We start from the raw sequence: 20,071 nt of genomic DNA, 5'->3' as shown, positions 1-20,071 counted from the left end.
TTAATCTGGCTGAGGGTTCTTCATAGTGCTGATAGTTAAGGTGTAAAATGCTTTGCCATAGGATATTGTGGATGCTCAAAGTTTATATGTGCTCAGGGGGTAACAGCAAAAGTAAATGGAGGGAAATGAAGTTAAAATATAATCTGTTAAATATTAAAACTAATGATACTGCTTCTTGCTCAGAAAGTCTTAAGAAAGAAATTGTTGGAAAACAGAATAATATTCTAAGAAAGCATTGCTCTATGCCTGGTATGTTCTTAGATGCCTTCCCCAGGCATCTGTATTGGAAACAACATACTGCATTAGACGAACCTTTGATCTGACCCAGTGCAGCCTTTCTTACGCTTTGTTATGTTCTATCAAAAGAAAATGAAACGTAGATATGAATGTAAACACTTCTGATAGTAGCAGCTTCACAGTGAACATTGAACTCATCTCCCCATTATACAAGCAAACGAGGAATTTTTATTTGAATGCTAATGAAGATCTCACCAAGATGCTGCTAGGTCTCATCTAACAATATAAAGAGAAAAGCTAAATGGGAAAATGAACAAAGGATCTTTAAGAAGGGATGAAAATGTATTGCAAATATTGATGTCATTAACCACTCATAGGTCAAAAATATACTTGAACCTGCTCATGTAATTTGAAGTAGGTAAACAAATATTACAAAGAATGTTTCCTTATAATTAGTGCATTTCTTGTGTCCCTTGACTCCAAATGATCCAGGGCTTATAGTCAAATGGCAGATCCTTCTACAGTGATCTAATATATCCTAGATCTCTTTCAGTTTTTGGATCAGAGTTGAGGCAGGTTTCTTTAACAAGTTTGTGCTGCAGTTTAGTAAAAGAGTTGTTCCCTGCCAGGAGAATATTACATGCAGTTCTGAAAAAAATGAAGAGTCTCAGCTTGTTCGAGGGCTAACTGATGCTTACTCACAGCACTGATAAGCCTGACACTTACTGAGAAGTGCCACAATTCTCAGTCCAGTGAAGAATCCCGAGAGGATGCTTTTTCAGTGATGCTTCACATTTTATTGACTCAAGATAAACTGGAGTCTTCTAAAGACTCAAAAATAACGTGGAACCCAACTCTGCTTGAATTACGTATGGACGTACTAGCCTTTGTTGGTATGTTTGTTAATGATCATGGTCTGTTTGTTGAAGCTCTGCAAGTTGTCTATGCATTAATTATCATACTTCATTCCTGTAGTACATGAAAACCACTTATGCAAGTATTCTTGGTGCTTTGATTGCAATTACAAAAATTATGCTTGGAATGATGCCACTTAGCACCACTACATAAAACCAAAACCAAAAGCCTGTAGTCATATTAGGCTGTGTTCTGGGTCTTATTATGGTCTTTGCATGTGGTCTATGTTCTGGCTTTATGTGGCATCCATAATATCTAGTGATAAAGTATTCTTCCAGAATAGGCCTGAAAAAGACTGTCAAAAGGCTTTTGAATGTTCAAGTAGATTATGTCAAGCGGTTCCCTTTTGATCATTATTATAGAGATATGTTCAAATATTTCTGAAATATTAGTGATGCAAAATTTTTGCTACAGACACTGCAATAATTAGCTTTTACCATATCACATTCCTTATCTAGGAACTCCATTATTCTGCTTTTAATTATCATTTTGACCAACTTTCAGTATGCAGAGCTATTTTTCTGGCTCATCTTATTTTCTTTTTAAATAGATGTGTAACCCAAATAGTGAGTAAGAATTTTCTGACAAAATTATTTTTCAGGAAAAAAAATTCTTATTTATCAAAACTTGAACTTTTCACAGGAACATATGTTCCAGATGTCAAAAGTTGCAAAATCCATCACTTCAGCTGGTAGTTTGTTCCCAAATTTAATCATCACTGCTGTTAAAAAATGTGTGTTTCATTTCTGGTTTGAATCACTTTCATTTTTCAGCCCTTAGTCTTTCTTCTGTCTCTGCTAGATTAAAAAGTGTTGGTTGATATTTTCCCCTTATGAAGACATTTATCGAATCACCTCTCAGTTGAGCTGTTTAAGTTTCTCAGTTACACATGTTCTTCTGTCCTCATATACTTTTTATGGCTCTTTTCTGCCCCCAATCTAATTTTTCAACATCCTTAAATGTGAACATCAGAATTAGATATACTAGTGGTTTCAGTGACATGGTATCCAGAGGTTGAACTGATTCCGTATTTCTAATCGCTTCTCCCATTTTATCATGCTTTTACCTTGAGCATTTGTGGTGAGGTCCTTGTCCATTAAGACTTCCTAAAGCATGATTACTGCGTTTGAAGATAGAGTTTTCTGTTCTGTAAGAATAGCCCATATTCACCGTCTCTAGGTGGTTGGTTCATTGACTACTACTTCTTGAATTTATTCCTCCTATATGTTGCATAATATTAAGTGTTTCAATAAATTGATTCTGTAAACTTTTTTTCCATTGTACCATTATATCAGTTAATTTATGGATAGTTAGGGTCCCCATGGTTAGTATTTCTCCTCTTAGCACTAAGCACTCAGTCTTCTTCCTCTGGTGACCAATGAGATAGCCCTACTCATATATTTCCATTCTTACAGCTCAGGAAATGCAGCCAGACACTTTTAGCTGTATAGTCTTTTCCAGTAAGAATTTTAGTCTCACTAGATTCAATGAAACATTTTTTTGATGCAAAAAAATTATTTCATTTTTATGACTTATACTCACTTTCCATAGTTTATGGCCACGTACTATAGTATACCATTGGTTTTGTCATTGGGATTTACTATATTCTGCTATGTCAAAATCTGAATTTATTAGCTCGATTTTACTTCTTCTAGACTTTATTTTTTAAGCTTTTGCCTGTGTATACACAAACTTATAGTTCTTAATTTTTGGTACTCACCTGTGTTTAACTTCTTAGTCCACTGTCTTCTTGATACAATACAACTTCACCTGTGACCTATTCCCAACCACATTCGAACTGTTCCTAACCTTATTCAACCTGGTTGTTATACCAACCCTTAACAATCTGTTTGCTTTACCTCATGACAGATTTCCCCAATCTCCTACTTAATTAAACACACCATATTCATTTGCCTTGTGAGCACTCTGATTTCACTTTTGAGTTTTGATGGAGACCATCACCTCTGGATAGCGTCTTCTTTCTCTCTGCCTAACTGGAGTTCTATGTATAACTGGAAGGATTTCAGAGAAACTGTCAGTAGTACCCTGGGGCTAAATCTTCTAGCCAGCAGTCTGATTTTACCTTCCAGGATCTTTCGCTTGCATTTCCCTTTAAAATTTGTGACATGTAGTATGATCGTATGCCCCTTCCCAGCACTCTCTAGCATCCACCTTGGTGTCTCATAGAAGACCTGTTCATATTCTGCCTGCAAGTCATCAAGTTCCTGTCATCACATCCACATCTGCTATTGATCTTGGTATTTAAATTCCCATCAGCGCAGTAGACCAAAAAGTTCTCAACTAAAATGTATTTTCAGATATAGCTTTCCTGGAGTTATCAGCTTGCCTTTCTTCAGCTTGAAGGCAGACCCCATTTATGCTGTGCTACACTGTGCTATCCTATGCTATGCTAGCCTCCTTGAAGCAGGTATGAGAGCAACCGATTTAAGCTTGGTCTAGCCCCCGGTGTCCTTTTACAGTGTTTTGTGTCTTTTTTTTTTTTCTCTCTTTGCTCCTCCGGATCAGAAGCTCTGGCCTCAGACTGCTCCGTGTATGTTCTGTGAGAACCATGTAGGTAATGAAGACACTAGCTGAAGCAATTACTGAGGTATTACTGACTATCATGGAAGACAGGTAAGATCACTGAGCATTACAGAAGAGCCAACACAGTTTACATTTTTGAAAAAGGGAAATCGGGGAACTAGAGACCAGTCTGCCTAGAGATAAGTCTGAAAAAATATTAAATGATCAATTTAAAGCAAGATAAAAAAGATAAAAAGAAAAAAAGAAAGGCCAGATAGATCTGCCAAGAATAAATCATGCAATCTCAATCTAATTTCCTTCTTTGAGAAAATAATGTCTACTGGATGAAGAGAAAGAAGCAGATGGGACATATTTTGCTTTAGGAAAGCTTTTGAAACTGTTCCACATGATTCTCTCGGAAGCAGACTAAAGAAATATGGTCTATATCAATGTGCCCAGTGTTTCTGGCTAGGTGAGTCACTTACCTTCTTTCTGTATCAGTGAGAGACTGTATGTTGCAGCCCTTCCTCTAATGCCTAAGTGCATTGTGCAAGTGCAGAAAAGCCAGTGCTTCCTGAGGTGATGAAGCTTATTGTGTATGTGCAGACAGATCCACATATTGCCATGATCAGAGGCACGAACTGGGCTCCTAGAGAAGATGGCCTGCAGTGTACCCAAAATAGCCCATCTGGTGGGCAGCCCTGCTCCCTGTAGACTCTAGTCTGGATCCAAAAAGCAATAGGGGAGGGGCCACCATGCCTGAATTAATTGTCCTAGCAGGCCACGCACAATTCATAGCTTCAGGTTCATCATTTAGAATGTACATGATATTACTGTAATGTGGGTGGCAATGATGCACTGTCAGACTGGGAGGTTATTTTGACTGGAGTCTTGCTGGAGTTATGTCCTGGGCCCAGTTCTGCTCAGTATTTTAATTAATGGCTTAGATGATATAACAGAGAACTCACTTATAAAATTTGTGGATAATACCAAGATGCAATTTGAAGGTCAGGATCAAAGTTCTAATGATCTTGAGAAACTGGGGAATGTGATCCAAAAATCAACAGAATAAAACTAGAAAAGGAGATGAGTGCAAAGTGCCACATTTATGAAAGAGAAGATAAATACCAAAATATAAAAAAGGGATAACTGATTAGGCAGCAGTATTGCAGGGAAGGATATGAGAACTGGAGAAAATCAAAAATGAAACATGAGTGAGCAATCACAAAAGTCTCATACTGGGAGGTGTTAACAAAATGTCTTATTAAAACATGGGAGGAAGTTATATTTTCCTCAGTGCTGGAGCGCTGGCCTTTTTTGGAATTTTGTGTCCCCATTCAGTGCAAGAGAACACTGTTGTTGTGAATCATGTGGATACCAATGACAGAGGAATGAGTAGGGAAGATACTCTTAAAGCAAAAACAGTGTTGTAAACTCTCCCAGTACCATGCTGGGCAGACAGACAAGCAGATTCTCAGTCACTGGTGAGGTAGATTTTTACAGGAGAGGTAAGCTATGTAAATCAATATAAAACTAGACTGCAGGGTTTTAACGTTCTAAAGTGGTGAAGTATTTTTGTACTTGCATTTGGGGAAACTCACCAAATATGCAAATGAAGGTAGTTCAAGGTGGCATCTCCTCTTCAAGAGAAATAAGAAAATTCTTGTAATTTAGAAAAATTGAAAGAACTGAAATCAATATCATTGAGGAAGGAAATAGCAAAGAATGGTCTCAGCAATTAAAGTCCCAGTTAAGCAGGCCACATGAAAAATGGGCAACTAAATCAATAAAAAAAATGATGAAATGTATCTATACAAATGCTGCAAGCCTGAAGCCTAAAAGAGGTGAACTAGAATGTCTGATTTTAAAGGAAGTTATTGACATAATAAATTCCTCAGAAACTTGGCAGAAGGATAGGAAACTGTAATAATAGGGAACAATTATAGAGGAAGGATGGAAAGGGGTACATTAGTGGTGAAGCAGTGGAGAGCATGAGGAATTGTCCTAAATGAAGTTTCAGTAGAGAACACTTTGGAACAAATCAATAAAATGAACAGTGAGAAAGCACCAAGATAAGATGATACCTAGTCAAGAGTTCTGAAAGACCTCACATACTAGATTAAGAGAAAGCTAAATGTAGCATGAAAAGTGCCATTTAAGCTGACCACACTGCAAGAAGAATGACAAGTGGCAAATGTGTCTCCAGCCTTGAGAAAAAGGACTACAGGAGTAATGTGGAAAATGATAGATCAGTAAATCTCACTTCCAAACTGAATAAATGAGTAAAAAGTACAATAATAAAGAAGAAAACTGGTAGACAATTTCATAAATGTAATTTATTTGGAAAAAGTCATTATGACTCTTGTGGAAGGAGACCATGTCTCGTAAATCTATTCAAACTCTTTGAAGATGTGAACAAGCTTGTAGGTAAGGCTGAACTAGTAGATGAAGTGTTTACGGACTTTCAAACAAATATCAGTAAGTTTTTCTGCAAAGATCTTTTAAGTACTTAAGCTGAGATAATAAGGAGTCCTCTTGTAAGTAAATAGCTGGAGAAAAAATGGTACAAAAAGTAGGAGAAAATGGTCAGTTTTCACAATGGGGGGAGCTCTGAAGTTCACTCATACAGCTGCTTGAATGAGAACCTCTGCTATTCAATATTCTTATAAATGGTCTGTAAAGGGAGGTGACTATTGCAGTGACAAAGTTTGTAGATGGCATAAAATTAGTTGAGATAATCATCTAACCCTGAGAAGAGAGGCAGAAGGTTCTCACAGTAGCGAGTGACTGAGCCAAAAATGGCATATGAAAGTCAACACTAATAAATGCGAAGTAGTTTGTCTGGGAAGAATTAACCCTAAATATACACATTCAATTATGGGTTGAACATTAAATTATTAGTAGTTTAGAGTAGTTTTCATACCAGGTGAGAGAAAATAGTGGGGCATGGGACAGACACCTTGAGAATCATAGCCAGTTAGGAAACAATGAGGAGAAGTAAAGGATACCCCATGAAATTATCAGCATCAGTTCTGAAATGGGAAGTTATACATTCTGATATAACACATTATTAAATTGTAGAACTTTTTGCCATATGATGTTGTGTATGTCAAAAGCGTAAATGGATTAAAATTTTCTGGAAGGCTGATGAGAAGCCAGCGTCCTGCCAAAGACACCAAGGCTCATTCAACTGTCAAAAGCGATAGAGGCTCTGACCTTACTGTTCCAGGTAAGACAGAAAAGCACTTCAGCCTTCCACACCTGCATGAAATTTTCTGCTTTATGAATCACCTTAATCAAAGACCGTGATTACAAGTAGACTTCTTCCAGTGCCGGTACAAGGCTAAAGATGTTCCCATCCCTTTCTGTCCCCAGTCCCTTTTGGTCATGGTTGTTCATCTGAGAGGCTGCCCGGGAACCTTCGACAGAGAATGGGGCTACCTTAAAACAAACACACAAACTCTTTCCCCAAAACAGGGCTGTTCTTAACTGGGATCCGCCTTGATCCACTTTGAATTTTAGCCCCAATGCAGTTGTATTGTCACAACCATGGTGCTGCCACAGGAGCTTCTTACGCTGGCACAGCCTCTGAAGGGAAAAGATTTGCAATTACATGCAAAAAAGAGGGTGCTCTGAGTAATCTCAGAGCTTGGGTGTGCATATGTATCTTCCTCTGTCTCTGGATAGGAATGATCTACTTTATATGAGCAGTTGTCACCAGATTACTGCCTGATGCTCCATTTGAATGCTGTGACCAGAGGACCTTTCACAGCATCTCTCAACTTTCCTGATGTAGAAGATACTTACTTATGTTTTCATAAATCAGAACTGCTATTATTGGAAAACTTAAATAAGATATTTTGGTGCCTGTCAGGAAGTTTCCAATGGAAGTCAGGGTCAGAATAGTAGCACAGCTCTGGACTTGATTAGATAGGCAGCTTGTTGGGACATGTTACTTTTAAAAGTTGTACATGGGAATTTTCTGCTCTGAGGTAGGAAAAAACAACTTTAAAATATCTTTCCCTATTTCCTAGAGAATGAGTTCTCTACAACGTTTTGGGTTGTTCAGCCAAATGTCTCTGTTTTTTCATGATATTTTTCACAAAATACTTGTTGTGTCCAGACATAAAATGTTAGAGTTAATAAAAAATGAAATATTTATGGAGAAAGCCATTTCATGTCTGTCTCTGTCATAAGACTGGCTGCTTTGATAGGGATTAGAGGTTGTTACGCTAATGACTTAGATTTTTGTCTCATTGCCAGAACACAGTTTCCCAATTTAGAACCTTTTCTTCTGATTAATATTTGTATTCCTCCCACAATTCCTCTTCTTATAGGAACTTGTACTGGGAATTATTCCAGACCTACATAATGTCTCTGAAATCTTTTTATCCCTCTGTTTGCTGATCAGTGGAAAGGATTTTAATGCCAGGTTAGGTAATCGAGATAAATCCTAACTTCATCTAACTTTATCCCTTGACCATGTCTTGGATATTCTAGAAACATTTTTGTGATCCATATATAAATTCACATAGGATTTTGATTAATCTTTTTTTTGCTTTTCTTTTTTCAGTGAAGCCCTCATTACATTAAATGGGAGATAAAACACAGTGTATTAGAACTCCCACTGTTCAACTTCCACTAGCTTGTTTACTACAACACTGTCTTTTGTGGTTGAAAACATCAGTAAGTGCCAAAGATAGTTTTATGCACAGCTGTAACTTCAGCTGGACATGTAGGATGTATTTGGGCACCATCGTGGTACAGTAATCATTTCCAGTGTCTGATAATACTTTCTAGACCTACACAGTTCTTTGAATGAACTTACACACCTGCTGCAGTTAGGAATCCAGAAGTCAAAGTTTTCTTACTAAAAAGAAACTTTTTGGTTTGAGTGACAACTCAGTATCTCAAAGCCACCAGGTTAAACGAGCCCTGGAAGATGGTGACTCCAGTTCGTTAGGACAACTGGACTCCACGTTATACTTGACAATCCTAATGATACATGTTATGGAAAGAAACCCTCCCTCACTTTGACCCAGAGCTGTTTTTTTCTCTGATGGATCAGTGATTCCCTTTGTTTCCCTTCTCATTTAACAGAATGCATAAGTTGGGCACATACGGATCTTCTATTAACGTTCAATGTTAGTGGACCCAAGAGCTTCTCTGCCAACTATTTCGGAGTTTCTGAGCCTGCTGATTTAAAAATGTTCATTGCTTATATATTCTAACATCTTTCTCAGTTACTAATAGACTAGAAGGTATTTCATCATCTTCAAGCAATGAAAGCAAATCATCCTTCTTTCCAAATACTGAATAAAAGTCTGTTTGAACACTTCTGCATTTTCTGCATAATCCTTCACAATTCTACTGTCTGCACTGAACAGTGACCCTGTACTGCTGCTAGGATTTCATTTGCAAACACAACTTTCTTGCACTAAGCTCTGTCAGCCATGGATTTTATTCTGAGGTTTTTCTGTTTCGTGCTTCTGTTCATGTAGGTCAAAAGTTTTCCTGCCTATTGATTTACAACCAGTTATAAGCAGTTCGGGTAGTTTGACATTTCTGCCTTTGTTTTTCATTGCTTATACCACTACCAAACTGTAACCATTTGAGTTAATTATTTTAAGATATCATACTGAGTGTCTTACTCTGCCTATTTATTTTCATGTTTTTTAGAGTGTCAAGTAAAATGCCAAAAGGATTAGGAAAAAATACACCATTTTTGCAATGTTTAAATACATACATACCTTTATATTTGCACTTTATATTTAATATTGAACATATGTATGAACAAACCTACTGATAACAATCCTGTATAGTCCCTTTTTGAAAAGCTGGAGTCTTTTAATATTTGAAGTAAGGCTTTGAAACTTAGCAAAGGAATAACCCTAGAGAAAGAGATGCACTTTTGCTCCTCCCTTGAAATCTGACCCGTTGTGAGTTCCTCACCATCTCACTCCATGTATGCTCAGCTGAGACTTGCCAGCATTCAGCAATGTGTCCATGGAGACTTGTCCAACATTGAGCGCTGCTTCAGGCATGAACAGGGTTTTATGTGCAATCGACAGCAGAGGGGCCACTGTGTGCGGGCAGATCTGAGAAGCAAGGCAGATAGGAGGACTTGTCAGGTAAATAGATGTAAGGTAGGAAGAAAAGCAGGAGGACTTAAAAGGTAAATAGGTATAAGGGAGGAAGCAAAGCAAAAATAGCTTAACAGACACAAGTGAGGCTAGGGAGAGTTTACAGAATAGAGGTGAAAAGCTCAGTGCCGAGTAGAGTGCGTTCCCATCAGGAATGTGGAACGGAGCCTGGCACCACGCAGCATCCCATGCAACTCTGGCAGCAAATACTGAAACAACCAGCACAGCATGAGCATCTACTTAAGCACAGTCTACCTAAAGTCTTTATAGAGGATGACAGCACCTTACTGTTATTTGTAGATAGCAGGCCACAGAAGGGAACAGAGGATACCAGAACATCTTGTCTTCGCCTGCGGTGTTTTGGGAAGAGCTCTGTCCGGGCAGGGGGACCCTGCACTCTTTCCATCTGGAGAGACCTCCTGATGTAACTTCAGCAGGGCTGGAGGAGAGGCAGGTGGTAAGAGAGGGCTCACAGATTATGGAAGGACCATGGGAGTTCAGGTGTAAAATCTGCCCACTCCTTCACAAGCTATTCAGGCTCCTCAAACTCCAGTGTGTATTCTATTTGCCACCACACATCAGAGATCCTCATTCCTTCATCAAAGCTGTTAACCTCTTGTTCACACCTGCCTCCTCATCTCACTGATGTTCCTAGACAGAGCATATGTGCAGGTAAGTGTATAGAAATACATGCACACATCTACTCCTACATGGACTAACAAACCAACCGTCAGTCTTACCCACTGCCCAAGTGCTGTATCTTCTCCCTCTGTTCACCTGTGTTTGCTTGGACTATAAATTCCCATGACCATAGGCTATTAATTGACAATTGAAAAACTTGTCCAAAAAAAGAATATATCGCCCTATATTTTTTTCCTTAACACCCACTAAAGGTCACAAGACGTGAGCAGAGAGACTACATGGCCCTTTGATCTGTGTGAACAGGATGTTTTTTACATTGTTGGTACCATAAAGCCCAGTGGCTTTCTTTCCTTATAGCTGCATTTACAGCACTTTCCATTTCAAGGGCTTTTCCTTTCTGAACCTTTGTCTTGTAGTAGCACTGCTATATTTCTTCATTATCATTATTAGCAGATGGAGCATGAGTCCCAGTTCTTTCTTTCCATCCCTCCTGCCAGGATATATCTGGTGCCTAGGCATATTTTGTGGATGCTTAATCTTGTGCTAGTTCTCATCCAGTGATTTTGATTAATTTTATCCACATACATAAAATTATTTTGTAACTGACATTTCTTAAAAAACCCTGTTGAAAGTTTCTGGGTCAGTAAACCAGCAGTGAAAACATTCGATGCTCCCTTTTTTTAAATTTGAACCTCATTATTATTTTTCTGTAATCTGCTTTTAATTGTAAGTACCCAGCATTCTGCTAGTTCACATGGCACCAAATGACACAAAGTTGCTCTGGAGTGCTCCAGCAAGCATCTTCTGGGGAATATTGAAATTCCATGGAAACAACACGAGAACCATTATCTGAAACAGCCTCTTCAGGCAAACCATATGGGGTGAAATATTCTGCACTGCTTCAATAATCCAAGCACAGATATGTTTAACTGCAGTAAGCATCAGTCATTTGCTTTGTCTGTGCGGTATTAATGAGCCATTTCAATAGACAGCAGGCTTTGGCTATATATGGTGCATATTCATGTTGCTTCCTTCAAGTTGCTTCAAAACTCCTTCTGCTAGATTAATTAGAAAGTCTCAGTTCTGCTGTCAAGGGTTGGGGTACCAAAGTCATGGACTGACCAAAGTCACTGTCCTTTGCGGTCATGGCTGAGGAGCAGGGACACAGTTTGGAAGAGGGATGGTGCATGAGGCGTGCTGCCTGTGCTGAGCCTTCCTTCAGCTGCAGGGCTCTGCCCCCCTTCCAGCACTGTTGGATGGGGCTCCTTCTCTCTGTGCACACAGAAACTACCTTTTATTTTCTGGGGTCACATGCTGTGCAGGGGTTGTGGTTTTGAGCAAGCTGTGGAGCTGTAAGACAATTATGCAGTCGGGCGTACTTTGTTACGATGGAGCAGTGAGAATATGCAAAACCCAGAGCAGGGGCACAAAGGAAATTCAAAGACTAAGTTTGAGAACCATAAGGCCCATGCAAGGCTCTTGGGGGTACATCAAAAGCCCAAGGGAGGGCTCTGGGGAGCACTGAAAGCTTCAGGGCACACCAAACATCGCTTGAAATTTAAGAAGTACTTCAAACTTCTCTTTGAGAGCCTTCAGGCGTATAGTCTTTATCTAATGTCCTATTCTGACAGCTATATGGGTCTCAACCTGGACAGCAGCTTAACAAAAATTATAAATAAATTAATAAGATTACTTACAGGTCTTTCTAGGTCTGTAAAGACACTCATACCACAAGTCTGGAAACAACCACTTCTCAAGCAAGGGAGCTCATGCATTTAAACACTACCGTAGGTGTAACTGAAGAAGGCTGAGAGTTGCCAGCACCAAACTAAGTTGGCTCAGGTGTCTTCAGTGGTTGTAGATGTGGAGAGAAGGAAAAGAGGGTTATTTTTAGTTACAGCTCTGTTTTTTATACCACATCCATTTTACCAAAAGAAAAAAATAGTGCAGAAAATGAACATCTGATTTATCTGGCAGGATGGAGGCAGTGGTGCTGTGGCTGAGGGGAGGTGAAGGATAGCAGCTGGGGCTGGAGGCGGCAGCCGCTTCCTTGACCTGCAGCAGCTGAGTCTGTTGCTGTGATTGCACTGGGGCTGCTGGCGCAAGCTGGGATGGTCGGGTGCTGAGCTCTGAGTGCTGGGCTGCTCCTTGGGCTGGTGGAAGAACTGCAGGTGAGGAGTTTCTTTCTCTTTTTTTTTGGGAGGGAACAATCTCCTGAAGTGAAGGAGCAAAGCCTAGTGGTTAGCATGCATGTCTGTGAGTCTGTCTTTCACCCTTCTGAGTCCTGGTATCTTTCTGTGTGTGGTTAGAAGCAAGTCTTACTGTATTTCCTTCTCCTCTGTAAAAGAGAACAGACAATGTTGCACGTTCTCATTTCCAGGGCCTCGCTAGCTGGCCCCTTTCCTCACATACAGCACCAGGGGCTGTGCTGGTCCTTTCCCTTCTGTCTCTGGGAATGGCAATAAGTCACAGTAGTGGCCCCTTGGGGACAGGGCAGCTTCCCCATTCCCTGGTGCAGATGACCCTCTTCCCTGGCACAGGCTCTGCTCGTCTCTGCCCCGGGGCTGCCTGGACCAAGGGCAGCCACAGGGACCTTTGCACCCTGCGCTGGAGAGCGGTGGACACTCTGCCCCACTGCAGGTCTTCACCCCCTCGTGTTTTGCTGCAGGGCTCGTCTCCAGGCGCTGCAGAGGTGCCTGGTCCCTGCAGCGTGCACCAAAAGGGCCAGTGTGGGGCGAGGGGGGGGCCGTGATGCCGAAGTTTTGGGAAGCTGTAGCATGATCACTGCTTGGCTCAGGAGAGGGAGAGTTTCATTTGCTTGTGTGTGATCGCCTGGTTCCCCGTTAGGACTGAAGGGACACGTGGCAGAGCAGATGTGGGGGATGCCCGTTCTCGCACCGGAACTGCCAGCCTCTGCCCCAAAGGGCTGCGGGCCCAGACGGTGGGTCAGGTGCTGTGCCGGGTGGGAGAGCGCCTGGGTGCAGGGCTGAGCCTGCGGCACTGATCCCGTGGGCCGTGAGCGGGTGCTCCTCCTGACCGCAGCCTGCGCTGTGGGATCGCTGGTGGGGATCCCCGGCCCTGCTCTGTGTCCCGGCGCGGGCCGTACGGCTGGGGTATTGCGAAGCGTCTGTCCTGCAGCACCGAGTTACTGAGCGCCGCTGGCTGCGCGGGCACCCGGGGGCTTCTGGCTTTGGGCTGCAGAGAGTTGCCCTTAAGCATGGCCATTTCAAGGCTCTCCGTTGAACGGGGGCTGGATGGTGAAGGCCCCGGCTGCAGCTGTGGAGGGAGGGGGAGGGATTCAAAGAAGGGAAACCAAGGTGTAAATCTCTGGGCAAACAGTGAATCGCTGTTTTGGAGCAGCACTGTTAAGCCTCGTCCTGCTGTTTGGCCTTTAAAGTGATGCTCCCCAGCGAGCTCCGGGTGTGGAGCGCGGCTGCAGGAAGGCTGGGCCGCGCGGGGGGCACTGGCGTGGAGAAACTGTGGGGAGAAGCCTTCTGACCGCCTCCAAACCTGCGGGTGAGGAATTGCTAAAGAGCCGTCCTGCGGGTGAGCAGAAACGCTTCCCAGGCACTCGTATTTCTCTACCTGGCCTCAGCCCTGAGCGAGGGGGAGGAAATCCTGCGCCGTGCCCATGCCTTGCCCAAAACCTGCATGGCTGCACCCAGCGTAGCCGGGGCCAGCTGTGGCTGTGGGTCGCTGGCTGGGGACAGGCGCAGTCGGCTCCGGGTGTACCGCGTCCTCTTCCCAGCACCGGTCTGTAGGGCTGTGCTGTGCCCGCGGAGAAAGGAGTTTTGCTTGGCAGAAAAGGGTCCAAAATGTGATGCAGAATCAGCCTCTGCCCTGCCCCGAGCACCTGGCATGGGCATGGGGCAGGGGGCAGAGGGGGAAACAGTCCCTGAATCCAGTCTGTGCAGCAGGGTCTTCCCAAAGCCGGTTTCTGTTGGCTCAGGGGCGTGAGGCTCTGTGAAGCTGTGCTTACAGCCGTGCTAGCGATAGCCGCCACGGGGATGTTTTGCTTGAGGGGAGCTGGTGTTTGCCTCTCTCTTCCTCCTGCACTGGCAAAGGGGCTGAAGTGGTGGCATTGCTGGTCCGGTGGGGCAGCAGGGTGGAGGGGCCAGCTGGGACTGAGCCCTGCGCCCGGCCTGGCTCAGCCCTCGGTCCTGGCTGCAGAAGTTGAGGATGGGTTGGGATTGCTGCCTGTGCTGGGAGCTGCAGCTCCCCGGCAGGCCAGGACAGAGCGATTTCATCTCTCCCCTGGGCCTGCTGTGTCCCCAGGGATGGCTGGGGAGCGCAGCTGGCACGAGGTGGGGAGGTTCGGCTTTGTCCCTCTGTGTGGCAATGCGAAGCTTCTCCGTGCTGAGAGCCGGGTGCTCTGGCACCGGCTCTGCCTTTGCTTGGGGAGCCTGTTCTTGCCTCCTGGGGTGAGCCAGCACAGAAGGACGGCTCCCCATCCACGGGCCTCGGGGACAGCGGGATGAGCAGCATGGGGACACCACGGCTGGTGCCTTGCTTCCTCCGACGGCCCTGTGAGCGCGGGGGTGTCCCTGGCGGGGGGTGGGCAGGGCCCATCACTGGGGTTCCCCAACCGCCCGCTGCTCCCCAGAGCTTTGTTTGGGGGGGGGGGGGTGATGATGCTGTGCTTGGTGCACAACAGCAGCTCCGCGTGCTAGCGAGCTGGGGGGGCGGTGCTAGATATCGGGATGTGTCGCCTGCTGTTGCCTTTGGGTGCTGCGGGGCAGGTGTTCCTGGCGAGGTGCTGCCATCGCTGGCTCCTCTGCAGTAGAGAGCCGGTTCCCAGACAGGACGTGTTTGGTTGGGGTTTGCAGGGGTTTCCCTGTTCCCGAGGGTTGGCTGTGTGCAGTGTGTCCAGGCAGGATGGCTTGGAGGAGGCCCCTTGCTGCCTGCTGGAGGCACGGCAATCCCGGGAGCGTCTGCAAAGCCCCTGTGACCGAGGTGGGCAGTGGGGGCTGTTTTCAGGGCTGTGCAATGGGTGCAGGGTGCTGCGCTGGGGCGTGCGTTCCCCGCAGGAAAGCCTGGTAGGGTCAAACAAGTAGGAGCACAGATAAATCTCAGCTCAAAACCCCATGGAGGATGAGGCTTTATAAATGGCAAAGGCTGTGGCTCTGGGTCGGCCCTTAGGGAAATCCCTTGTCCTGTCCATCCACCCCAGGAGCGACTTGGAAAACCATACTGCTTCTCTAAACCTGCTGGCAAGAACAGGCATCTCAGTACTCTAGCTACAGCCCACGTGAGGCTGGGGGAGTTTTCCTGTTGATGCCCTGTGCTTTTGCCTGGCCTGGCTGTAGCTGAAGCTCCCGCTGTGCTTGGGTTAAGTGTGCAGCCCCAGGTTAGGTGTGGGAAACCGGCACCCGCTGCGCTGTCGGTGCAGAGAAGTGAAGCGCTGGGACTGGGGCTGCTGGAGGTGGTGGTGGGGGCCCAAGGCCAGTGTGCAGAGCTGCACTCCTTCCCCTGCTTGGGGAAAGCAGGGCTTGAGCCATATTGTTCATAGAGGGAAAGTGTCTAGAGTTCCTAGTCCTGCTATGTTGCTATTAAAATGTGTTTTTCTTTTCCTAAGTGCTTGGTGCTGAGAATAACTGCTCTTTCACCTCTGTCCACACCTCCTCCAGCTGACTGGGGGGCCACTGTTTTAGACCCTAACTAGAGCTGGAGCAAAAAGTAAGTGATCTTTTTTTTTTTTTCCTCCTCAAGACCTAGTTCAAAGGAGCAATAACTGTTTTTTGCCTGCCTTTACCCCTCAAGGAGCTGCTGCAGAAGGAAGGGGCCTGTGTTTGCCAGCTCGCTCTGCTCCCTGCAGCCTCTCACCACAGAGCCATGCTCCAGGAAGAGCGGACTGGGATTTGGGCAGAGGAGCATCGCACTGGATTGTTTTTGCTCTTGGAAATAAAAATTGGAGCAAGCCACAACTAAAACAAGGTGACATTTGGTTTGTTTAATGCATGGTTTATTTATCCCCTGCTAACAGCTCTGCAAAGGAGGCATTGCCCTGCTCCTCAGCCCCAGCTTGTCCTGCAGCTGCTGCATCGAGAAGAGCTCGTTGCTGCTGCACTGGCGCTAAAAGGGGGCAGCAAACAGAAGCAGTTGTCTCGCTGCGGCAGCTCTTGTTTCCTTGCAGCGGGTGATGGCTCGTGCCACAGGGCGCTGTTTCCCCTCCTTTACAGATACTCCCTTCATCTCAGCTTGAGCTTTACTCCATTTTAGCGAGGAGCCAGCAAGTACAACTCCAGTTTCATACCCGTACTCCAGCTTCCTCTACCCTTCCAAAACATTTCCATTAAATATATGGTGGAAAGCAATTACTCAGGGAAGGAGAACTGGAAGCAGGGCACCTGGAAAGACAGGGGCAACCCCAGCTTGGCTGGGAAGTCGAAGCAACAGCAGTCGCTGCAGAGACTAAGTGCTTTGTGTGGGGGCAGAGAAGGCGAACGGCTTTTTTGCCCCCACACAAAGCACTTAGGCTGCGGAGCAAGGTCTGGCCGCTGCCCCCTCCCTCAGCCACTCCGGTTGGCCATGCCCCCCTCTGGCGGGGGCTTGGCCCCGCCACCCACCTCTGCACTTAATGCGTCATCTCATGACCCTTAAAGGGAACTTCCCTTAAAGTCTTCCCTCAAAGGGTCATGAGATGACGCATTAAGTCTTCCCTCAAAGGGTCATGAGATGACGCATTAAGTGCAGAGGTGGGTGGCAGGGCCAAGCCCCCGCCAGAGGGGGGCACGGCCCGACCAGAGTGGCTGGAGGCCAGACCTTGCTCCGCAGCCTAAATGCTTTGTGTGGGGGCAAAAAAGCTGCTCACCTTTTCTGCCCCCACACAACTCAGTTGCTGCAGCGACTGCTGTTCTTAAAAGTACCTGAGTCCTTTTGCTTCTGCCCAATCCAGCTGTACAGGCTGAAGCACCACTTTGCCGTTAGGAACTGCAGGAACTTCTTTGTGGCCTCTGGTACCTGAATTCCCCCCAAGGGACAGCTGCTGCTTTCTCCAGCTCCTCGCAGCCAGCCCTGCCGCATAGGTCGGCCATGCAGGGCTGGAAAAGCTGCTTCCCCGGCAGTGGCACTGGAGAAGAGGCTGCTCTTCCCCATCGGCCATGTGCTTGGGTCTCTGGAGACAAAGTGGGGCTGGGATCAGGTCCAGGCCATCTCACAGACTTTCTGGTAAAGCTTCTGCAGTATGGGACATGCTACAAAGAAAACAAAAACACAGCTTCATTGCCCCCATCTTTCAGCTGTTCACCCAGCCCTCGCTCCAGGGATGTCTCCTCTGCCCGCAGCTGTGGACTGTGCCACCTGGCTTAGGTATACCAGGCCTCCCAAGCAGGAAGGCATCAGCCAGCAACTTGCTTTTGCTGGAAGTGCTGCCATAACAGTGAACAGCTCTGCGGGGAAAATGACTTTGAGGGGCTCCACCTTCTCCCAGGAAATGTTCGCTGCTATTACCTGCAGGGAAACCAGAGCAATACAAATAACCCTGGCACGGATTGCTGAGACCCTGGGAAAGCAAAGAGGTGCAAAGCTGAGAGGCGATTCACGGGAGCCTTTGCCTCCTCACTTGGTCCCACACAGAAACACCAGTGCACTGGGCTCAGAGCCTCCAGGAAACCTGCCCTGGCTGGGGAAAGCAGCCTGGGCACAGCCAGCTGCTGCAGGGCAGCTCCCAGCACTGCGCATGACAGAAGCCACGCAAGGGGTCCGGAATAGTCAGTCTTGCTGGGTCTTTGCTCACCAGTTCCTCCAGCGCTGGGGTCTGCAGGGAAAGCAGGATCCGGCTGGCTGCTCCTGCGTTGTTGAGCATCTCCCCAGGCCAGGCTGCGGGGGAGGAGCCCATTCTGGGCAGCACGGAGGGCTGTTGGGGGGGGGTAGAGGATGTTGGGGGGCATGTAAAAGACATTGAGGGCTCTGAGGACCCTTAAAAGCATGTGGCAGTCTCTGAGTGAGCACCGAGAAAGAAACTGTGGGCTCTTGAGGCACTAGAAACCACACAGAGGGGTATTGATGGAGCAGAAAGGCAAACTGGCACTACTGGCTTCCTCCTCATTTCTCCAGAGAGACCTGAGGAACAACAAGCGCAAACCCAGAGGTGCAGAGGAACCGGAGGGCTCTGGGGGACACCAAACAGCAAACTGAGCATCCCATGGGGAATTGAAACAAAGAAGGGAGGCCCTGGGGGCACCAAAAACCACATGGAAGGATGGGGGGGGGGGACACCATAAAATAAACAGAAGGATCTGGGGGCACTGAAAGGGACCTGGAGGCCCCTGGGGCACCCAAAGGCACATGAAATGCTCCAAAGGGGCACCAAGAGCATACAAATGGCAGGGGTAGATGAGATACCTGCTTTTGCCAGTGGAAGGAGGCTGACATCTCTCCTTTCCTGTCCATGCCCTGGCATCCAGATTGCAGATGAATTTTACAGGGCGTAAGAAGCCCGGGAGAATTCCCCTCTCATTCACGCTGTGAAAAGAAACGTCTCCTGTTTCCACTATGATCTTACAATGGCTTGTCAGTGACAAAACATTCCCAAATCCTCTCATTTATCAAATGGCCAATCCTGTTAACAGCTTAAGAAACATAATTACCTGCAATCTCTTACGCTATTCATTTTATGCCTACACTTCCCCTCTCACTGGCGGCTTACCAGCAGGCAAGTTAAGAGCTGAAGCACTGCTGCAGCCATGGAGTGATTCAGCTGGTGAAAATGCAATTTCCTCTAATCACCTGCACAATAATCACAGAAATTTCGCCTCCCCATTCGCAGCAGCCAGAATCGGGTGAGGAGAGGCACATAGCCAAAAGCGCTTGCTAGCACACCATCGCTTGCATTTAGATTTTCAAGCATGGCTATGTGTTAAGTGCTGTTTCACCCGTATGGTGGGAAACACACATGTGGCAATCGGGATCCACTTGTAGGGTGCACAGTATTGCAGTCATTGATAACACGGCAGCCAGATTTACTTGCCTGGGAGCTACAGGTGGGCTCCGCGAGCAGCAGTGAGCGACGCCAGTTTGGACTCCGGTCTTGGAAATGGTTCCGAGCGCTTCGTCGTGGAGAGAGTGGGGCCCAAAACCTCAGTAAGCTGGCAAAGCAAGGGGCAAACTGGGGTCAGCCGGAGACGGTGCAGGCTCCTAATCATTGCATTGTTAAATAGACTTAGTTTATCTTATTTCATAACACATCTACAACTTGTAAGAGCCTTACACTGAATCACTTGGATAAAATCTCAAGGGGGAGGGTAAAAAGAAAGAGCTTGGGTGGTTTTTGCAGGTTGGAGATCTGCTGGCTTTGTAAGGGTTGGTCACGTAGAGAACAGAGCTTGAGGCAGAGAGAGGCCTCTAGTACCTAGACAGCATCCTCTCCAACTTGGGAATTAGAAAATCTCTGGGTTTGCTTAAAAAGTATAGTGCCTGATAGTTTAAGTTCAGAAATTTCACAGAAAATAAAGCAAAAGCTCATGTTTAAGAAGCTGGGCTAAACTACTCCCAAGGCTCATCTTGCAAAGGCTGCATGGGGTGATGCTGCACGTCCAAGTCCTGGCCCTGCACCTGAGCAGGACAAATGAAAAGCAAGCATGTATCACCTGAGGGACTCCTTCCTCATTAAA

The 20,071-nt window shown here is 45.7% G+C and overlaps 1 long non-coding RNA gene across 9 annotated transcripts in view; it reads left to right on the top strand.

Annotated features, from left to right (window-relative positions):
* LOC112981814 (uncharacterized) overlaps window positions 1-16,395 on the top strand; it is a 32,240-nt gene extending 15,845 nt beyond the window's left edge. For 4 of the 9 annotated variants that reach the window (XR_010391713.1, XR_010391706.1, XR_010391708.1 and 1 more), the window contains 3 exons: window positions 3,679-3,786; window positions 6,757-6,904; window positions 8,776-9,010. This is a non-coding gene — a long non-coding RNA (uncharacterized LOC112981814). Of the gene's footprint in view, window positions 1-3,678; window positions 3,787-6,756; window positions 6,905-8,775; window positions 9,011-16,035 lie in introns of those variants that run through there. The other 5 variants (XR_010391710.1, XR_010391709.1, XR_010391711.1 and 2 more) reach the window with 5 other exon arrangements.
* The last annotated feature ends 3,676 nt before the right edge of the window (window positions 16,396-20,071 follow it).

This window comes from Dromaius novaehollandiae, chromosome 15 (genome assembly GCF_036370855.1).
Source record: "Dromaius novaehollandiae isolate bDroNov1 chromosome 15, bDroNov1.hap1, whole genome shotgun sequence".
Classification (NCBI taxonomy): domain Eukaryota; kingdom Metazoa; phylum Chordata; class Aves; order Casuariiformes; family Dromaiidae; genus Dromaius; species Dromaius novaehollandiae.
Note: the sequence above shows the minus strand (reverse complement) of the source record. Positions and strands in the feature narration are given on the sequence as shown.